Consider the following 22975-nt stretch of genomic DNA (forward strand, 5'->3'; position numbering starts at 1 on the left):
GTCACAGAAAATGGATGGATGGATATGACCTTAAAATCGTTCTAAAGTTAGACTACTCATTCAATGCATTACATCTTCAGTTATCTAATTCAAATTATTAATCAACACTCTCAATATTTGTAAGTACTGTACACTTAGGCTAACGCATTTACAGAGTTTCAAATTTACTAGTAAAATGATCCTTATGGCAATAATCGTGGCTTAGGTGAATGAAAATGTTTAGGTCTATTGACTTTATTATACCACTATCTGACAACAGTGTCTCATTAGTGAGGCTCCATGGTGGCCGTGATACCTATATACAGTATAGGACTATATTTCATAGGTCGCTTAAGTCAAATATTTATGATGGGTGTAACTGCAATAACAATAATGCAAATTAACATACAAATCATCAAAAGTGCATATACAGCCCGTATGTTGTATCCGTTCCATAACACGGAAGCACTTATAATGACCAAACAAAGTGTTCAAAATACATTTACAAACATTTATGAGACGCGATCTTCCCGTCGTCTGCAGCAAAGCGGAATCAGTAGTGATGAGCCGGAAGTAAACGGTGCAATCGAAAGTCGCGAGCTAGGGGAAGGCGGGGTGTAAAATGTGAGTGCATATGTACTTTCGAGGTTATATGGATAACAGCAGAAACGGCGTGTTAATTTAAACGTAACATTATGATGGGTGACTGTTGTATAAACGCCTGCAAGCTAGTTTCTATAAATGGACTATTTGGCGTATTGTGCGCTTCGGCGCGCGAACTTCCGCTGACGTCATGCGGCGGTTGCATTAATGCTGCGGCGTGCTGGGTCCCCGTAGCAGGCGCGGTGTAAACTGCGGTGCATGTCACTGTACTGCTGTCTCTCATATGCTATGGAAAATGTGTATGAGGTGTTTAGGAAATAAGGAAAACGTTAGGAAACATGGAAATGTGCATATAATAAAAACATTTAAAAAATGAGGATAGTGGTCTGTTTATTTATTAATAATTATAAAATATCAATGGGTTATTCAAACTGGCTGACTGCTACACGAAGCATTGGTTTAAAATTCAGTATTAAGACGTTTTATTCCACACAATTTATGGATTGATGGGCAATTTGCATTGCTTATTTTTAGTAAAGGGTAGTAAGGGAGCAAGATCACACTGATGTCTTGAGACAAGTCATCACAGAAAGTACAAGTTACCTGGCTGGCACAGTCAATGAAATCTGAAGGATAAAGCTGTAATTTGCATATCTAATTTAGGGATGGTAGTTAGTAAAGTGAACACAGGAGCGCATCTCCCACTCATGTTGAGTTTACTGTGTGGAATTTGTAGAATAACACAGAGTGTTGGTTTATTTTTTTGTCGAGTGTTACTCAATGTGATAGATACATAAAGCTGAAAAATGAAAAGCAGCTTCCATCCATCCATCCATTTTCTAACCACTAAATAGGGATTATATATTATACTAGGTGTAATATATCTAAATTATACAGTGTAATAAATATACTAAATATAACAAAATATAAAATACCAAAAACCAATAATGCGCAAGGCAGTGTGCAAAAATGCAAGAGAGTTAACTGGGAGAGGCAGACACACAAGGAGAAAGACGGAGAGTTAGTATGAATGTGTGCAATAGTAGAACGTCCATTATTGTGTTGTCGTTGAGAAGTCATCGCTTGTGGATGAAAGTTTCTCTTGAAGTATTCAGTCCAGGCTTTGAGACTGCAGAGGCGTCTCCATGACCTCAACAGTCTAAGCAGTTCGTGTGTGCGGTGGGTGGAGTCACAGGTGATCCTGAAGGCTCGGGTTATGCACCTTGCAGAGTTTCCCGCTGGTGCATTCAGCTGAGCTCACCACCCGCTGCAGGGCCTTATCTTCCTGTATGGTGCAGTATCCATTCTAGATAGACAAGATGCTCTCTGTTATTCCAGAGTAGAAATGCTGTAAAATGATGGGGGAGACCTTGAACCTCCAGAGTCTCCGCAGGTGGTAGAAGTGCTGTCTGGCTCTGCCAGTGAGGACGTCCGTGTGAGTGCTCCAGTTGATATCTGCAGTGTTTTGGACACTGTTGTCCTTAAAACACCTCACTCTCCACCAGGGATCCACAGATCTGAATCGGGGTGTAGCTCCTCCTCCGTGGCCTAAAATTTATAACCATCTCCTTGGTCTAGTCCTTGTTCAGGGAGAGGTGATTCTCCTGCCACCACGTCACTAGGCTTTCCACCTCACTGAGGGAAGCCCTCTCATCATTTTGGGAGATCAGGTCCACCACAACTGTGCCATTGGAAAACTTCATAGTGGAGTTGGAGTCCCGTCTAGCCAAGCAGTTGGAGGTGCAAAGGGAGTACAGAAGCAGACTCGGTACACATCCCTGGGGGGCCCCTTTGTTAAGTGTGAGTGTGTTGGAGGTCACATCACCCACTCTTCACTGTCTGTGCTCTCCAATTTGCAGCTGCCAGTTTCCCTCAAAATTCTAAAGTTAAAATGCATCATGTATACTCTGTGCACTGATATGTCTTTTCAAACTTATGTACTATAATCGCTAAATTGTTGCTAGATATTTTTCTGCTTCTGTGTCAAATGGCATAGTTGGCACAGACAACGAGATTTCCGAGTCAGCTTGCACGAGCTCAAGTCAGACCTGTAGCTGTGGAAGCCTGCAGAAAATGCCCAGAATACATAAGTAAATGGAACAGAAATGACATCAGATGCACTGGAAAAATGTCACATTATTCAATGTGGCTCGATATCGTTAGACTGGATTAAGCAATTGAGAAATCCATTATGAAGATAAATCTTTGAGGTGCCTGTCATACATTAACAAACTCTCACAAATTCTGCACTTGTAGATAATCTTTATGCTGATTCTCATCCATCTTCTATATGGTGTGTCATGGTGTCAGCCTGGAGCTAATGCAGGTAAGCACAGGGAAGACCATGGATGGGACGCGACGTGTCATGTCTGTCATATAACGTACATAATGGGAAATTTAGAAATGCTAATTCATTTAAGCTGCATGTAATTTTGGACTGTAGGAGGAAACCTGAGCAAACAGGAGGAGAACATGCAAGCTGCACGCACAAAGAAATGGTGGCGGGAATCGAAACCCCCCAAGCTGGGAGGTGTGAGGCAACAGTGATACCCACTGTGCCAGCATGCTGGCCTCCTACAGTGAAAATGTACAGGTGAATTGTTACCTGCATGATGGCGAATGGTTCCTTGCATTTGGTAAACAAATATTTTCGGAGAGCCTGGACGACGTAACGTTGTTTTCTTAGCAAGTCTAGCAGTGTTCTAATTTTTGAGCCTTTTTAAAAAAACAATTCATAATTTTAACTTCTTGTGTTTTTGGTTAGTACTGCGCAGATGGAGTCTTTGTAAAACAAATAAGACCTTTTGTTTGCATGCTAGCAGCCTGTTTTTTTTGCATTTTTTTCTCCTCTTCAGCCAGAAACCTGAACTTTGGATGTGACGGTGTAGTTGAGCGTAAAAACAAAATTTCATTTGCCGGCTACTAATAATTAGGGTATGAAGAGGAGAAGCACATTGTACTTGGCAGGCAAAGTTATTCTGTGATTTTTTTTTGGAGCCAAGTTGGAAAGGAAGTGGAATGGGCCGCAGGAAAACTGGGGGGGGTGAATCATTGTAGCAGGTAATTTAATCTTCCACACAGTGGCGTGCAGAGCAGAGTGAGAGTACCGTCGTGCACACACCCAGCTGACAAGAATCCTTTCAGGTGACCATACTGTTTCACAACACTGGAGTTTACAGCCAATCAATGTTAGGTCCAGTTAATTAGATAATAGTTACAATTAACTGAACTCTGGTGACACTTTTTGTACCTAATAGGTAAAGGAGAAGAACGTTAAAATTTAAAACCGTAATATGATTAAAATATTCTCACATTTATGAGACGTTTTTTTAAACAGTGCATGTCCTACTGTTGGGAGAATGCAACGATGTGATTGGTTAAGCATGATGGAAAACTGGCAGTATACAAGTGTACCCTTCAGATAAACCAATTAAAACTGTAAGACCCAAGATTGGCCACAGTGATGTAACTTGTCTTTTGACATAAAGTGGGTCATCGTTGCTTGCAACACATAATGTGCAAATATTCTTCCATTTGTCATAAAGTTTTTTTTGTGTGTTTTCCAGACACGTGTGGACAAATGTGTCTATGTGTGGAAAGTCAAGAGGAGTGAGCAAATAGGGGCACGTTAAATGAGTTCTTGAGCCTCATTAGTCAGAAGATAGCAGTGACAGCTCAGCATATTTGTTCATGATGACCCGGGGGGGGGGGGGGGGGGGGTCAATGCACCTATGAATCTAGGAATTTGTGTTGCTCATGGACTGTACAGCTGTGTCCTCTGCATTTTACAAATGAACAAGGAACCACCTGATGAAATGAAATAGATTGATTGGTTGACTTATGGTTTATTGCTGCCATAAGGCCTAAGATTATCGTATTTCATTATTCCAGATTTGTGAGTAATGCATGGAGTACCTGTAATATGACAGTTTTGGAAATGCAATAGTCCACAATTCTCCACATTGTGTTTTATGTTTTATTTGTTCTCCATCTCATATCCAACATCAGCTACGTACTGAGAAAAAAACGTCGAAAAGCATGGAAACATCTTTATTTATTCTTGGTCAATTTGTTTAGCTGCTTTATATGGACACAAATATATATTTATACCATTTTTTGGTCCAGTTTGGGATCTGGGTGGGATGTTAGCGAAGTGGGTTTTTACAGTCACGTTGAACAAACAGTGATGAGAATCTATGCTGCGGTATCGTCCTGCTGTGAACTAAGGCAGTCTGGGGATTAAAAGGCAAAAAACAAAGAGAATGCTGGTTAATTAGAAAGGAAGACACATTCTTGAATTAGTATGTGGTGTTAATTACCAGGAAGTCTGGAGTAGTCCTGTAATTACCACCAATATTTTTGACGTTTAAAGAGTGGAGGTGAACTACATGCGTAGTTGCTTGGAAAGTTTAGGGTGTGATAATGCATTTTGTTGTTCGATCTGCAGGAACTCTGGTCAACTTCGAGACATGGCTTGTGGGGGCTGTCTTGGCTGAGGACCGTAGCTTTTTACTTAACCCTTTGATTTATCATCTATTTATTAAGTTGAAGGCTGAAGTTGAAGGAAGATGCCCAATGAGGCTGACCACTCAGGACAACTGACCTCATTATTTATGTAGTATGACAAGAACTATGTCAACCTATAATGGACACTTTGCTCTAAGTGGGTCTTCATTGTATTTGTGCGTACTGGGACCAAGTGAGCAAAATTTCAGGATAGCCCTGACGATAATGCGCTCATTAAAATGCCAGGCGCTTCGTTTAGGCTCTGAGGGAAGCCAAAACATCGCAGCCAAGAAGGATGAAGGGAACCACAGATTTTTGTGTGTGACTCAGTACACTCGCCCTGATCCTCCTACAGTAGCTGCAGGATTTTCCTCACGTGAGGCGGCGTGTTGTGGCCGCCTTTGATTCTAACAGGACTAGAAAGTGCCCTCCCCAGAAAAGTGTTTGTTTCCCTGGTGATTCGAAGCCCCCCATTTTTTTTTTTTTTTGGAGAGCCGATCTGGCGCCCGGCGGCGAGCTATGACAGAGGCTGTGGTGAGATCGCACCCAGGGCCCCCAGAGGGGGGAGGTTGGGGACGAGGGGGGCTCCCAAGTTCGGCGGGAGTGGTAGCCGGACGGCATTTGAAGATCTCGCCAGGCTCACCGAACCGGCTCATTTGTCGGGTGTCACTGCGTATTAAACGCAAGCGGCCACGCTGTTTGCGCGGACACTTCGCGGCCACGAAACCCGGTGACGCTGGTGCCGGGGCTCCACATGGTACTCCTGCGGGGAAATGAATGGGGCTTGGGTTTTTGGGAACGAAGCACGACTCCTAAAATATAATAAAATTTCAATTTCCACTTAGGACAATTAATAATAAAAAAAACGGAACCAAAGAGTAATACTATAAATACTTTCATGGTGTGTTGCTGCTACCTCGATAGTGGGAGAAATGGCAAAAATAAATTAACCGCGGCAATGCTGCTGTTGGAGTCTCTGATTTTCGCCGGTGGGGCTTTTTCATTACAGCGGCTGAAAACTGGGGAGGATGGGGGGGGGGGGGGGGTGAAAATTGTGCCTCGCGAAGCAAGGGGTTAAGCCAGCATGAAAGAATTCATTCCCAGTTTAATGACCTTGCCTTACTGGGCGAGGACGACGCGGAACATGCTTCTGACTTGTACTGAATTTGCCAATTAACACCTCCGCTAACAGGCTGCCTCTGTACATCAGAGGGGAGAGCTCCGCCTGCAGCTTGTTTTTCCCCCCACCTCCTCCCTTAATATTCAGGACTTAAATAAACTGTTAGGCAATACGACTCCGCTGCCTCCAATTCACAAGGAATCGAGCATCTGAATTAATGGCGCCTTTAAAGAATTGTTTTAAACATCTATTTGCGAGACGGGCGTTAGGCTTCGGATACGATCTTTTAAAATCAGATAAAGCGTGTCATGTTTTTTTCCCTCCCCCTGAATAAATCCTCGTGTACTTCATGAAATTTCTATTTTCACACATGTCCATATGGCCTTGCGTAGACACAATTAGAACAGGGACTGGTTTCCAAGATACTCGCTCCGATAGTATGCTTTCAGTCTTTTGTTTTCTGTCGTATAGGGCGCGCAGAAAGGGAGGAATCACGGACGTTCAGATGTTTATCGTGGGATCGAATAAACACCCAGTCTTTTACCTTCCCTCTTTTTGCACAATATGGTCCTCCACCGTGTCTGTCCCCTCCAAAGCCTCTCTCCTGTGCTGCCAGAAAACACCTTGCGTGGTGTGAATCTCCAGCACCTAGCAAAAACCTCCAAGGAGATTGTTTTCCTTCGAGTCCCTTTTGCAGGTAGAAGTCATCTACCCTCCCCTCGCGGGTCTCCATGATTAAGACGTTACAAGATCATAAACACCTTTGGCTGAGTGTAATGTGGACATTCTCACATCAGGTTGAATTTAAAATGCCCAGAAAGGGCATTCTACACCAATATGAACATACAGTATAATAAATCGCCACAGCGACTCCAGTCACACACTAACGCCTGGGTTCACAAGTCATTAGCAGGTATTTCAATGAAATGTATTAATGGAAGGATAGCTAAATAATTGATACCAGTTCACACCATAGGAAAGGTGGAGTAATCTATCTAATTGTGTTAACAAATTTGCAGAGGAGGAACTTGGTGTATAACACATTGTGGTTCGAGCAAAGCCATTGTTACAATGACAAATGGCTTCTCCTAACACTTTGTAAACAAAAGAGCCTCAAATTCTGATATGTTGTTGGTGGCCCTGCCTAAACAAGATCAACATAATTTCTTGAAAGCTCCAAATCTATGTATTTTTCTCTTTATTTAATCGTACATGGCGTTTCCTCAAAGGTTATCAGTGCACAGATTAAAAATATATAAATATAGCCATTTGACGACTATACAGTTGTCCCGTATACATGCGCGTGAACCTTGTTATTGAGGTTTGCTCACAAATCAAACTATTTATGCAGTGTTAGGAAACCATCTGGCTTGGGCAAAGTTGATCCGCATGCTGGCAGAGAGGGTCTCTGACTGACACCTCTTCACATCAGTGGGTGGACGACTTCATTAAGCGCCCAGTTTCGCGGCTCCAATCTGGAGATCGCGGCTGAGCTTTCCGCATCTACCGATTCTATATAGTGTCTTATGCATAGCCTACATATATACTGTACATGCGCACTTGCATCCACGCATCTGCACTTTAATATGTAGATACGCGCGGAGTTTTAGGTAATGACAGCCTCATGGATGTTTTCTATCCGAATTCGAGTGAGGTGAAATGTGGGCGGGGTGATTGCAAACCTGGATTTTCTCCTGTACTCGATGGTGTGCATTGGGGCTCTAACTTGTTTTGGTGCAAAACCTGTTAAAATGGCACACCATATGTAATGTTCCCGGTTTTCGTGCCCCCCACCCCCCAGGGCTCCAGCTCGTGTGCCAGTGCGCCCAGTCTTTCCTTGTCTTTGGGGTTTTGGTAATTACTTCAGTAGAACAGATTTTTCTATTAAAAAACTCTTTCATTCAAGGACAGCTGTCTTTTAATTGCAGTATCTATTAAAACGGAAAAGAACGGGGGCCCCATATTTATGTCTATGGGTCTTAAAACGAAGACGGGCCGAAATGAGGTGCTCAAACACGGCGAACTTGATAAGATTCCGGTCTCTATTATTCTCCCATTTTTACCCACGTAAATAAGACATTAATATAACCTAGAATAATAGGACAATTACATGGAGGGGTGGAGTTGCAATAAACGACATGCAGTTTATGACAGGTGTACTGATGATCTGGAAGAAATTTTGTTAATTCCTTTTTTTCTGCTTTTAATTTAGCGCAAGACAAATAGTGGGCGTATTTTCTTCACAGCTTTTTCTACCTGGGGACCACGAACGCAATTTTCTCCTGCCGCACCCGTGACAGCTACCTGCGAAGTGTTCCCAGTGCCCCAATCTGCAAGTTATCTTTGGATACCGCGATAAAGCCCATTGTCTGCAAGGTGGCTGTTTGCTTGTTGCCTTGCCCCGCAACCCGCCGCTGTTTTGCTTTCACACCGCCATTACAGTCACACGGATAATTGGAGGAATCAAAAGGGAAGACGAGAGCAGACTTTGTCACCGGTTAGCCTCTTGCTGTCTTATTAGGTAACCATCCATGTGTAAATCCAAAATGAATTATTTCCCCGCACATATTTTTTTTTCCGGCAATAAACTTGTGGTTGATTTTGAGCGTCGGTGTTTCTTTTCTCTGCATATACACTGGCAAATAAACACGACAAATATGACGCCTTCTAGATAAATCTTTAGCTTGCAAAGTGACCTTCGCCATTCATTTTATCGGTGTGCATTACTAAGCAGCAGTCCACTCGCCAGAATTGCTCCTCCGACTTTCAACTTCTGGAAGTACGTATTGCACACCTATTATTAAGATCAAAATTCAGAAGGGAGTTACTGTTTAAAAAGAAAATTATTGAGTACTAAACTCGGAATTAATGGAGGGATTGCCGTGTGATAATGTCAGGTGTTTAAGATATTGGTAGACACCACAGCCAGACATACTTAGCAATAATTACTCTCCCATCTTGAAAAATATGGAACACTGCTGTGTAATGAGGATGTGCTTTATCTCATTTTAAAAATTATATTGGTATATCTAATGACTTAATGACTGCTTTTCCATGTCTGTGGTTAGATATTTGAGCAGTAGATGCAAATTAAGTCCTGCAGCTGTGGATTTTCCTTATGTCTGATCCGGGGTGACTTTGGCGTACTCACTGTCGTTTCCTTTTCCCCAATGCACCCCAGGCCCCTCCTAGCAGATGCCCGGGCAACAGTTGCAGCTGGGCAAGAGTGCGTCTCCCATGCAGTTCTCATGCCCCTCATTTAATAGTCAACAGGTAAGACGGAGAAGCGTCCAGGCAGAATGTAACACCATCATTACGGCGTGAGCAGCCCCTGAATGTAAAGGAAACGTAGGGTGTCCTTTGAATGATCCTGTTCAGTCAATCTGGCAACCAGTTTGCACTAGTCTGGTGCTGTATATTTTTATGAGGCGTAATAAAAACCCTTAGTAGATATATCAGTAATGCATCTCTTATGTCTTGCATTTTAAGTTATAGCTTATGATGCACGTTGCATCTCTTTCGCTTACAGTTGCGTAACATGACCGCGCGAAAAGGCTGTGTAAAAAGTGATAGACGTTTTCAGTTTTCCTAAAAACTACTCTGGTTTTGTATGTTTGTCGCTTGTCCAGGCTTAAAGAAGAGGAGAGGAGTGTTTGTATTCTGGGGCAAAGGTGTTGATGACCGTAGAACAGGAAATTTGCATCGATTTGCACGTCATGCCTTGCGTAAGGAAGCAAGCTACCATTACAACTGCATATAAATTCACTTAGATGTGTTGTTTTCTGTGAATTATATAATTAACGTGGGAAAAATATATTTTTTGACCGCGTCATACTACTTGAAGAAAGGAGTTTTGAACGTAAACATTTTGTTTGATGCATTTTTTTTTAATTGATCATAGTGACTTTTATGGAAGTACATATTGTGTTTATAACGCCAATGTTAGTGGCCATTTTATACTCCCATATACTGACGAAACTGGTGTTATTTGACATAGAGGTTAAAAGTTTAACATAAAGCCAAACGAGGGACAGACGCAGCATTGTACGAACGTGTAGGACTTTGGATGATGCGCCAGTACGTTTAGCTGTAGCACTACAGTAAAAAAATATAGAGACTGGGGTCACTTGCCTTAACCTGTTGCGAACACAGTGATAGCACTGTTGACTGATGTCCAATAGTTAATGTGTTTGAGCCCATCTTCCATCAAAGTGTGAAATAAACATTAATTAACAGATGTTTTCATTTAATTTCTTTAATAAGTAGAGTTGTTAAATAAGTGTTTTGGTGGCCCAATTACAGTGTGTTAACATTTTTTAAAAATAAAAAGCAGCAGTTATGGAGAATATTAATAAATGATATGTAAAATAACATAAATATATAATCTTAATGATACAGGTATGGCCTTCTTTCCTTACTGAAATTGAAATGTTTATATATATCGTGCACAGTGAGAAGAACACAGTTTGGTTTTAAATAAATGGATTTTGAATATTTTACTAATTATTTCGATTTTTTTGTTTTACAGTCAATAGTGTGTGTTTGTGTGGGTTTTTCTTGCCCAGTAGACTATGTACAACTTCCGACAAAGGTTTGTGTCACTCTACAATGAAGTTCTGGGCTTGATCAGGTCAGCGTTCACTCAAGTCTTTGGTATCTTATTGTCATTGTTGTTCCATGGAGTGTAGGGGCTCGTTATGGTACTTGATGGCCACGAGATGTGGGAGTGTCTGCCTGCTTGGTAATGATTGGTCAGCTTTACTGCGTGAGCGACGGCTTCCTAGGTACATTACAGTCACGCCTATCCAAGTAACGTCCACGATTTCATGTTTAGTCATCCATCCCTGTTGGCACGTTTGTTTGTTTTGTGTGGGCAAAATATTTTTCATACCCATCATTAATAAAGATGTTGTTAATGCTAAAAAAAGGCACGGTAAATGTGGGTTTTTAAAAATGCAGATGCTTGTTAGTGTGGTCGGCGTCGAGCACACGTATCAAAAATATCGACTATGAATAAATACTGGGTTTTTAAGGTCTGCGTTCCCCCTCCCAACTTTCTCCGTTTTAGGGTTTCGGCTTTGAATGAGGCAATGGAGCCAGGCCTCTTGCGAGAATGTAGCACGGACCTGAGCAGGCAGAGAGGTAAGGATGTGCAATGGTTAGTGTGTATATGCTCCATGGCCGTGTGGCTAGCTACCCTCAAGCTACCCATGGGTAGGGCCTCCTTTTGCCTCCAGAGCTGCTTCAAGGCTCCTACTTGCCACTTCGTACACCACTGTTGGACTGAGCTGTTAATTTTGCACTTGTGGCCTTTCCGTTAGCTTTAACGAGTCTGGCCGTTCTCTTCTAACCTCTCTCATTAACAAGGTGTTTTTGGCCACAGAACTGCTGCTTGCTGGATGTTTTTTGTTTATCGCACCATCCTCTGTAAACCATAGACACAGTAGTGTGTGAAAATCCCAGGAAGGTGGCTGCTTCTAAGATGCTGGAACCACCACGTCTGGCGCCAACAATCACACTATGTTAAAAATCACTTAGAACATAAATCTTAGCCATTCTAACGCATATTCAAACAGTAACCTCTTGACCCTGTCGGTGTCCTGTTTGTATTCAGTTGTAACCACCTGACTTGCTGCACTTAGCGTTGACCGACAGGTGTTCCTAATAAACTGGACAGTGAGTATGTATATATATAACATAATACAGGGATGTTTACATAATATAGCAGCTTCCTTCTTTGTTGAAGCACTGGCATCACAGCAGCTACCCCTCAGCGTCCGAGGTCTTCCACGCTACGGCGGCCATTTTGTGGTGACACCTTTGTCTATTTTAGCAGTTGTCACCCGCTTAGTCAAATACCTTTACTGTGAAGAGGGGAAAAAAGTATAAGGGAAAAAGACAATGTTAACGAAAGGCTCAACGGCTTCTAACACTCCGCAAATTGCTTCCTGATCGAGCCCGGAGGCCCGTCGAGGTTTTAATTGATATTTAAAGTGTTGGTAAGTCAGTGTCGAGTGATGAAAGGGTAAAATGTGACTCAGTCAAGGTGTGGTAATAGAATGAAAAGCTGAGAGCTGGCTTTATCCGCCGCTAACGATGCGCCCCTCCGAAGATAGCGGGAAGCTATAGGCGCCTTATTTTATTTTTAGTCCGATGTTGCGCTTAAGCTTCCTTCATGCTCTGTGAGTCTTACAGAGGTCTTCGTCCTCCGCGTGGGCAACATCTCACTCAGAAGAAGCAGGAGAGGTCGCCCATCAAGGGGCCAGGAAGGGACCAGGGCCCCACTGCAGGGACCCACAGACCTACGGCGGGCCTGTTGGACAGTACCGTCGCTGCAGACTATGGATCTGACCTCCTGCATCGAAAGAAGGTTACAAACATCTCATAGGCTTTTCCCCAGAGGGACATCTTCCTGGGTGAGAATTAAAAAAAAAAGAATTAATTGTGCTTTTTGCTTTGTTTATATGGATGAATTAATAGCCATTAATAATCATTATAGCTCTTTTTAGTATAACTTTCTGAATGCAAAACTGAGGACCCAAAGTTCATTTAAATGTGTCATGTGTGGCGAGTAGGACCTGATCTGCTGAGGTTATTTATCTGTTGCCTGAGTAATATGATCACATGTGTTAGTCCCCTTAAGTGGCCTCTCTTTTTTGACGTGAGCAAGTAATGAGATACTGACATTTTATTCACTGTCTGGGTGGTGGGGGGGCGACAGAAGGAAAAAGAAAAAAAAAAACAAACCTGGGATTTTTGAACTTAGCCTCTTAACTTAGCTGAGTTCCTCGACTCGAATTCCAGAATGATCATTAACCTTTGGATTCATGTGTGTGCTGCCCCCCCCCCCCCCTTTTTCAGCCTGGACATTTTTTCGTTTTCTATTTGCTTCCAAGCCCCATATGTCAGTTTCCTATTTCCTGCCTACAGACAGCAGGGAGCGGTTCTATTATCACCCTCGCAGAGCTGTCTGTGAATGTGAGACGCAATTCCATTTCACTTTGCCACAGGGAGGCCGACCAAGAGACACCGTGCGACATGCGGAAATTGGCTCAGGGCTCCCCGTACTGCGGCCGGGCTCCAGTCATGCGACAGGATGCTTTTCCGGGCGAAAGTTCGGCTTCCGTGTTCAGAGCAGATCCGGTGCTCTGAGTGAACGTGAGGGACTAACGCATCCAGTCGCGTAGGATCCCATAAACCGCATTTCGGCGTCCTGGCCTGCCGGTTCCGGGAGGCAGGCCGTGGGGTGCGTGCGTCGCGTTCCGTCAGTGGGCATCGCTGCTACCCTTTAGGAATTTTCTCCTGGATCTCATCACGTTACCTCTGTAAACGAGACCAGGCGACAGCCGCTAATCAGTCAGCCTGACTTTTCACACTGTGTTGCCAATGAGAACCACGCCAACCTTCCGGTCTGCTCATGTAACGGGGACACTTACATGGCCTTTGCATCCAGCATCTCCAACAGAAATTTCCTCCCTTCATCCTCTTACTAGAACTGGGCATGAGATTGTTTCCTATCATGCAAAATGCATCAGAGGAGTAACCGCGTTCATTACTGTGGAAGTCTGAAGTCATCAAAGAAAATGTTTAAAGCTATTTGTCCCTGTACCAAATGTACATTTGCTCAAAAAAAAAACACTATTAAATTGCATGCAAATGAACAGTAATACACTATACAAAATAACAAGAATTTCTTCTTCTCTCTATAAAAGATACTGATATCTTGTCGGATGACTAGAAGATCAAAGCTTTGGTTCCCAAACCTCTCCTCAGGGGCACCCCAACCATTGTATTCATTCAATTTCACCTCTTAAATCATTAACAAAGTCAGTAATAAATAGTAATAATTTGATGAGGTAAAGATCACTCAAACATAGTAAGCTAGGGGGCAAGTGGACGAATTTCGATTCACCTCCGAATTGTCATCTTAGCATAAACAGCGAAATAAAATAAAACACTTTGCTCTGTTTGCATACAAACAGCTATGGGATGCTGTGCTTTGGCGATCATTGTTCCGTAGCGCAAAAGTTCCCTGAACCGCACAGCTCTTCGCCTTTTATTTTGGCGTAAATATCTTATGCAGATTTCAGAGCTTTAGCAGTGTCTGAGTTGTGTGAGAAACGCCGTATCATTTTGACCCCCCGGCACAGACATGCTTCACAGAGACTTTCCTGTTTTTTTTTTTTTTTTTTAAATCCTCTACATTTCAGGCCAAATAAATAGAAATTCTCTGAGGGCCTGGAACAGAAATGCACACACCGGACGCCATCTCCCTTCTTAAGCTCAAATTGATGTTTTATAAATAATTCCGTCGCTACAAACATCAAGGCCACAATCACAACGGTCCAGTCATATTCATCCGTCATAAGTCAGCGCGGTCGGACCGGCGCCTTTCATCGGAAATGGCCTTAAAAAGTGCGGCTTTCTTGAATTTTTTATGCCGTACGCACACCGGGGAGGCCGGCTGATGTTCCTCAGCTGTGGACGGGTGCCGGCTCATGGCAGCAGGGGGAACAGAGTGGCCGCGGCCCCCGTGCTCATGCGGACCCCTTAATTTTTAACGAGACCCGGCAACACGTCGGACAGTCGATAATCGGTCATTTGCAGGTGATAAAAGTCACAGTTTTTCAGGCCGTGCTCTCGTATTCTTCACCTATTTATCAAGCTTTACATGATAGGCATTTATCTCACAGGACTGAAGTATGAAGTCACAGTCTGCCTGATTGCTGGATTTTTTAGTCCATTTGTGGGTCGTGCTGTCTGAACTCATGCTAGGTATCTAATATGCTAGACCCCCTCTTTTCTCTGCTGGCACTGGAAGGGACGTCTTTCCAGTTAAGGGTACATCGTTACCACATTGTGGGGACTCACACAGCCTCACATAGCTTCCCATCAATAGTCTGTAAGTGCCCAACCAGTGCAGGATCGCAGTGGACCTGGAGCCTTTCCCGGGAAGCACAGGGCACAAGTCGGGGGGCAGTCTGGATCGGATGACTCAGCACCTCATTTTATTATCATCATCACAATTTTTTTGCAGTGAAGATGGTCGCTTCTGATTTTTGAGACGTGCTTTGCGGAATCCAGGTTGTTGCGTGAAGGAACGTAATGCGACATTAATAAATCAGACAGAGTCGTCACAAATCCTCCTTATTCTCAGTCTAGCTATCACAACATTTAACGTTGATTCTTTCGAATTTCGCACTTTGCATTTTTCCCCTTCGGATTCGGGGCTACCTCTTTTGTTTAAGTTCTTCTTTGTCATTGTTACTTTATATCAAAACAATCCTTTTATTGGGGGAGACAATTATAGTTTGGAAGAGGGGGCTGAAATTGTGAAACAATACAGAATTAAGCAGGGAGGGGAGATATATACCAAATGGACGGAACAGTTGTGTCATAGTTGTGCTGTAATTTTTTTCATATATCGAAGCGGCCTGGGATTTCTATGTTTTATCGTCTCCTTCCCAGCTACCGCATCTGAATGCCTTGTGTATAAAAGTGTTAATTGAAAAACATTTATTTGAGGGGTCCAGAGAAAAAGACAGCAGGAATAACACATGTAAATAACATTTGGCCCAATAGCGGGGCTTCTGCTTTCATCCGAGAGCCAACTGTAGATGGAAGGAAAAAAAAAAGATGCAGCCGAAATATGGATATCCACGCTGGGAGATATTAAAACACAGGAAGACATTTGCATACGTAAAGCCTCAATCGCTGCTTAAAACTTAAACCCTTATATTTATACGCTGAAATGAAACGGATATTTATTCAGAGTTAGGTATATTAACAAATTCTATATTGTGTCTTGTAATTAACTTTTTGGATTTTTAAGGTCAGTTTTGTTTGTGCTTCCAAGCATCATCAGCCCCAGATCATGATTATTATTATTAGTGTGTTATGATTTTACACCATGATCAGGCTGCAGGACACGCTTATAAATCTATACACAGTAAAAGCCTCTTCTAATGGAGGGGGCTGATTACTCAGAGAGGCCACGTTCCCTTTTTAATTAGTCTCTCTGGGCTGAGGACGGGGGGGGGCTGTGCTGGCCGGGCCTGTGACTGTATGATGTGGTGACCCAGACGTGCTCTTAAACCCCATCCGCAGCGCTACGCCATCAAGCCGTGCACCTCTGGGGTCGGCGAATGGGCGGAGGGACGCATGGCGACTGTCTGCTGTGACGGCACTCGATAATGTTATGCATTTTACTGTTACGTATGAAATACAAAACAAAACAAAAAAATTATGGGCGAATTTAATTACCTAAAACACACTTTTCTGTATTGGGTAATAAATCTAAGCTGTAAGTTAGCTTAACCTGAGCTGTATTCTGTGCTTTTTTAACTTGTAATATACTTATGTGCTTATAAATAATGTATTACGCAAATAGAATTTTCTGGTACACATTACCATCACGCTAAAGCTGAGTTATTTGGTTTAAAATGATGTTGTTTTTCTCCCACCATACCAAATGGTCAGTAGTCTCCACTCTAGGGCATTATAACCAAGTGGCTGTAAGTGGTAACTGCTGTTATGGGTAAACCTTTTAACTGGGTGACAATGACAGGTCAATGCAGTCATGGGTGAATCACAGCAGCACACGCAGGACCTCAGACCTTCTGTAATCCCTAAGCGGCATTTTCATGGCTTTTAAATGCAGTGTTTGTCATTGGTGGTGATTTAATAGTGGAGCACCTGGTGAATACACGTTCTGTGACGTCATAATGAAACTCACACAAAGGCAATCTGCCGTGCGGTATCCACAAGACCGGATGGTCACATCTCCTGCATTGTCATGAAGGTGTATCAAATTGTTACAATAATGGATAGTCGCGCGAAACATTCTTTAATTTTTTTTTTTGTCTGTGATTTCATCTGTGATTTTTTTTTCTTCTGCAGGCATAATTATGAGAGAAAAGAAAGTGCCCCCCCAGGGACAACATGGCCATGCTTTTGGGGGGGGGGGGGAGCTAATAAGGGTTTAAAAGCCACAACTGCCCAGGCAGCCTTCTGTAGACCACCAGCTGCCTTTCTTTCCACACAGAACCCTGATTTTTTCTGACAGTGGAGTTCTGGGGGTGACGAGAGACAACAGGGGTGAGAGGTCGTGTTCAGATTCGGTTTAAACAAAGCCGCAATTACGCAGATTCTCTTAATAAGAAGTGGACCGTCCTGCCACACTTCCTTCAACTTAATAAAAAAGACTTTGCGTTGATTTATAGGTACAGCTGCCAAACTGACATCTGGCAAACAACATATAAATAACTTAGATGCCATCTTGAATGCATCCCCATGAAAATTTTAGTGACACTGTAATATAAGCCACTACCTGTCATGAATCTCTAATAACCTTGGCGATACGCTTTTGGGTTCAGTACCCAACCTCGCCTCTGCCCTGACAGCCACATGTTTATCCATCCGACATGAGAGGGGCTATTTTATAGTCAGAAAAAGCAATCGCATCTGACTGGGGCAGCGTTCCCGGTCTCCGGATCCTCACTGGCTGTAATTTCCTTGTCATTTTCCATGCCTGGTCACGTCATTGATAGTGACAGTGCTGGGCATTAGGTAAATTCCCTAAGGCTCGCGCTTTCTTTCAGCCCCACCCCGAGTGGTCGGTCAGGACAGGCGGCAGCGGCGGGCGCCCGGTAAGGTACGGCGGAGATTCGGATCTGGCCGGGAGCGACGCCTTTTATGGGTCGAACGTCCGGCTGAGGCGGACGCGGGCTGGCAAGCAGACGTGTCGCCCCTCAGTCAAAACGTCTGTCAGTGACCGTGTGACCGGCGGGAGTGTCTTTCATTAAGGACTCTGGCACGGAGCCAGAGGTAGATATGCAGGTGCAAGATGTGCAGAATATTAGGCCTCTGCTTTAGGGGGGTGGGGGGCGGGGGTGTTTACTGACCAGCCTGACACTTTGCAGCTGTGCTGTGTTCGAGCTCGTTATCGACGTCCCCGTACTGATCAATGCTGGTACAGGGCTTGGTTCTGGGATGGGGACCAAAGCAATCGTCTGATCCTGGCCAATTGAACAAGCCGCCCATCTGATCCTCTGGTCATATATATATATATATATATATATATATATATATATATATATATATATATATATATATATATATATATATATATATATATATATATATATATATATATATATATATATATTCTATATATATATATATATATATAAATATATATATATATATTTTCTATATATATATATATATATAGAAAAAAAAAATATATATATATAGAAAAATATAGAAAAAAAAAAAACCAGACCTGTTAGCCATTTTGGTGCCCAGCCCCCCTTATATATAAGGTGCCCAACGCTAATATAGGTGTCTAAATCGGTGCCTGAGCCTTCCCTTCATCCAGACTCACCAGCCTTTGTTTATGCCCAAACTGAGTAGTTAAGTCCTCTCTAACACACACAAAGAGGTCCTGAGGGATGGAACGGTCTTGCCATTAATGATGACTCTGGCTCCTGGGTGATTTTGACCACAGAGCAGGCTAATATGTGCAGTGCACTGGAGCAAACGCTCATGGAGGACAACCTGCCACTCAGTGGTTTACCTCGTGAGCAGTTAAAAAAAAAAAGAGCCCTGTTTGCTTATTATATGATAATGCCCAAAAGTGAAGAATAATCCTGTAATGAGTGGTAGATGGCCGCCTGCTTTGATTGGGCACAGGCAAGTCCATGCTTGTGTGTTTCAGGAGAATAGATTACTGGACCTTATTCCACTGCGGGTAATGACCTCTCTCGTTAGCCTCGCAGATGTAAGCCTCATCATTAGGACGGCAGCCCCTCCACCTCTCTGCGGAACCTGAGTAACAGGACACCCCCGAATTTCACACTTTCCGGCCTCTGTGTTTACACATAATTTCAGTACGACGTGGTGTTCGCTTGTCGTCGGCCGCCGAACAGGAAGTCGTATCGGAGATGGTCATGTGACGGATGGTTATGACACGGTTTTGCTTTCTTGCTGTTCATTTATATTACCTATTTTTTTTAAGGTTCTAATATACGGACTGGGCATGATTTCTGAATGCTGTATGTCTCAGGAAGGACGACCTAAAGGGCCATGACACTGCCACTTTCCGGTGCTTTCCTGGGAAAATTCCAGGTACTATGCCATGCAAGTCACTGTTGCCATTCAGGAAAGTCATTTGTTTAAACCATAAAATGACTACATAAGTAGATAGGACCCAGTCGATTTGTGTTTTGTGGCACAGCTGTTCACTGCCCACGAAGGATGTGTATGCAGATATTATCCAACAGCTGTAACAATTAATGAACGTAATATTGACTAAGAGGTACTTGTGGGTAAAAAATACCAGCGGTGTACTTTTTCGTCGTCGATCATGTGACCATTTGCTGAGCACATTAGACTGTACATTTCTCACTGTCACTACCGTGCCAATCTTCTCTCATCTGTGACTTGCCCGGACAGATGCTTTCAAACTTCCACTGGAGGGCTGAATGGGGGGAGAGGGGAAGTGATGTGGGTGACCTCAGTATCACTGTCAGATGATGTCAGATGGAGACACCAGGGCTGGCTAAGATCGGAGGCCTTGTCTGTGTAGCCAGTGCTGCTTGGCGGGTTTGGTCATCACTGCTCCAGTGTGTCAGTTCCTCACTGGAAAGTAGCTCGCCCTGAGCTGATTTTAGACTGCAGTTGAACAGGACATGAGTTCTCCAGCCCCCACACAGCAGCTCACTGGAACACCCGTGGGTTAGGATGTACCTTAATCTTGCCAGATAATATGTATTCATTCTGCACCTCCCTTCCACCAAAATGCAGCCCCACAGTTTATTCAATACAAATCACAAAAATGGCTTAATTATTCTGGCAGAAACATTACAAGGCTGTAAATGCAATGGATCTTGCACGTTTCACAAAAAAAAAATGGCTTAATTATTCTGGCAGGATCATTGCAAGGCTGTAAATGCAATGGATCTTGCACGTTTCATTTTTCCAGCACAGGGAGAAAAAAAAGGAGATGGGTCGCAGACAGGTTGATAAATCCTTGGAGTTGATTTTCTGTGCTACTATAGTTATAACTAGTTATCTAACGCGGACTGTCAAACTGCGTGAGTCATACAATAAAAGATGCAAAAGCTGTCGTCTGTCACCACCCAGAATGCGCAGCCAGAGACTCGAGCCCTGCATGTGAAGGATGCATTAATCAAACCGTTTCGTTGACGTCGGCGGCCAACCTGAGTAAAGTAGTATAAAAGTGATAATTAATTCAAGCGTATTACCCAATGTGCATATTATTGGGTCCTTCCCTTCCATTCCTTTTCATTGATATTTTTTCTTGTTTTTCTTGCAGGATGCGACGATCTTTTGCAATGGAGGCTGCGACGACTTCTGATATTGCCCGCAATATGTTGGATGTGGGGCTCCCGCAGTGAATCTCATGTCTGTGTGGGTTCATATCCTGTTAGGGTGAATCCATTTTAAAATGTTTACTGAAGCAGGGCCATCTACAAGGACAGAACTTTGTCTTGCAAATAGACTTGATGTCCTTAACAGCAGTGTACAGTATTGCGCTGATAATTCCCAGTATTGTGCCCATTTTGATGTTGCTGTACTGAATCAAAATGTTCTGTTATTCTGTCATTTTGTTTTCGATATTTGTTTAGGCGAGAAAATGTATATCAAAAGACATATGTAATGCAAATATGCAAAATTATATGACGTATCAAGATCTTGTATTAAAATGCATTTGCCCATACCTGTACACCTGCAGAGTCCGTGTAATGTTGTGAAACTTGTCTAGCTGTGAAGAGTCTTTTTAAATTGTCATTATTTTTAACTTATTCTGGACATAGCTGTTTTTTCTGCGACATGCCTGTGTTACAGTTTGCTGCTTTTTACACCGAGTGCGTACAAAGGTCTCCATATTTAATCTCAGTTTCGTGTCTTTGGTTTTAAATATGTGGTTTCACAATTAAATATACTACGCACCAAGACTACTATTAAGTCTATTTTATAACGGCCTGCAGCGCAAAACTAAATATACAGGCTGCAACAGACAAGCGGAATAAAGCGAATGCGCGACTATAAAAAACCCCCACATCCAACATGCTTAAAATCGCCAGACTTCATTTTCGTGTTTTTATGCCTCAAACAAAAAAAATCATGTTGTGTCTATAACGGTCACTACTATTACTCAACAGGTATTAGACATTCCTAGAGGTGATAAATCATTTTTTTCCCGAAATTAAACATCACCTTGAAACATCTGCGTTAAATCCGTATGCATCATTTATTTTCTTACATCACACTCATGAAGGTCCCACTTTAGTAATTAGCAGGTGCTCATTTACACGCACACACACATATATATTTGCGTATATATATATAAAAAAATTACATGCATCATATTTTTCTCTTAAGGTCCAGGGGCCATTCTTACATTATTATTTCCATATTTAAATGGAAAATGCACAGCGACAACATGCTTATCTTGAGCATGTCTAAGCGCAATCGTAATACATTTTAAGGTAACCGCACTTAAAATCCACAATAAAACCGGGGGTTCTATGGCGAGGGATGAACAGCAGTCTGTTTTCCGGGATTTTGGCAAGGATCCTGTCACAGTCCCCTATACATCATGAAGTCTCTCGCTCATAAAAATAATTGGCCTATATCGTGCTGAGAACATGCATTTTTCCCTCGAGTATTATCCCCCCCCAGAAATGAATTAAACTTAAAGAATACCAGCTTTAGTTGACCATGTTGACAAATTGAAAATATGCGGATGCATTCATTTGGACGTGATTTGGATTAAAGCTGAATACACAAAATGTTTACGTTTATGCTGAAGAGAAAATAATGCGCTGCGCGGCTATACCGGAGGCGGTCAAACCGTTAACAAATTTAAGCTTATGGACTTTTGCTATTTATGTCTATATTTAGCAAACTCATAAAGGATTTTGAAATTCATGCAAAGTCATTTAAATGTGACCATGTATTCCGATTAATCGGCCGCTATAACTGCACTTGGATAAAATATTCTACTTATTGCTTAACATTTCATTGAGCACGACTTTTTTTTGCATGATTTGCTAATAAAAAATGTGTTTTTTGTTACGATGATATAAGTATTCATTTGGCAAATGCATTTGGTACGAAAACCCTCTTCAGTCATACGTCTAAGTAGCCTGTTTGCATTAAATATTTATTTGTCCTGGGACCAGTAACCTATCTTTAAAGGTACTGGGAGATTTCACGCTATATCACAAGCATTTTAAGGCATGAGCACTAGCTCTCATATTCGGTGTTTTAATAATAAATTATTATCGTTTCACTGCGTGATCAACACACTTCGCTACTTCTACTAAATGAACAGACACATATTTACCCATAATCATAAAAAGTACACAAAATCTAAGAAGTGTCAGTAAACAAATCGTTCACAATACAATGATTACCTACCATTTTAGAGTTTTATCTTTCATATCCTACGAACATGAACATAAAATACTAGTATTGACATAACTAATTTGCCAAACTACTGGAAATACATATAGCTGAAAGTCAGTTATATACATATAGACATAACTGAGGATCGAAACGACCTTATCGCATCCAGAAGCATCTCTTGATATTTGCTATATGCATTGAAATGAGAGCTCAGATGATTATCCTAATTAAAGTCCGTCTAATTAAATTACTGTCACGGGCTAACCAATAGCAAAAGTCGTTTCATTAGCGTTGCTGGCAGAAAGATCAAAAGCGAATCGTTCCTGATTG

At 42.4% G+C, this 22975-nt stretch overlaps 2 long non-coding RNA genes across 3 annotated transcripts; one reads left to right on the forward strand and one right to left on the reverse strand.

Moving 5' to 3' along the window:
- Positions 1–548: 548 nt before the first annotated feature.
- On the forward strand, positions 549–21179 carry LOC125747064 (uncharacterized). Of its 2 annotated transcripts, none has more exons than XR_007399165.1 (12): positions 549–603; positions 2172–2350; positions 2839–2908; positions 3026–3175; positions 8421–8729; positions 9390–9481; positions 9838–9933; positions 10897–10992; positions 11277–11350; positions 12404–12624; positions 19227–19336; positions 20547–21179. It is a non-coding gene; the product is annotated as an uncharacterized LOC125747064 (long non-coding RNA). The 2 variants fall into 2 exon arrangements; XR_007399166.1 differs by having other exon boundaries at positions 8421–8584.
- LOC125747070 (uncharacterized) lies at positions 20207–22878 on the reverse strand. The gene is made up of 3 exons (XR_007399167.1): positions 22658–22878; positions 20476–20654; positions 20207–20377 (listed from the first exon to the last, which is right to left on the reverse strand). It is a non-coding gene; the product is annotated as an uncharacterized LOC125747070 (long non-coding RNA).
- Positions 22879–22975: the final 97 nt, after the last annotated feature.

The sequence above is a fragment of the Brienomyrus brachyistius genome, chromosome 1 (genome assembly GCF_023856365.1).
Source record: "Brienomyrus brachyistius isolate T26 chromosome 1, BBRACH_0.4, whole genome shotgun sequence".
In the NCBI taxonomy this organism is placed as follows: domain Eukaryota; kingdom Metazoa; phylum Chordata; class Actinopteri; order Osteoglossiformes; family Mormyridae; genus Brienomyrus; species Brienomyrus brachyistius.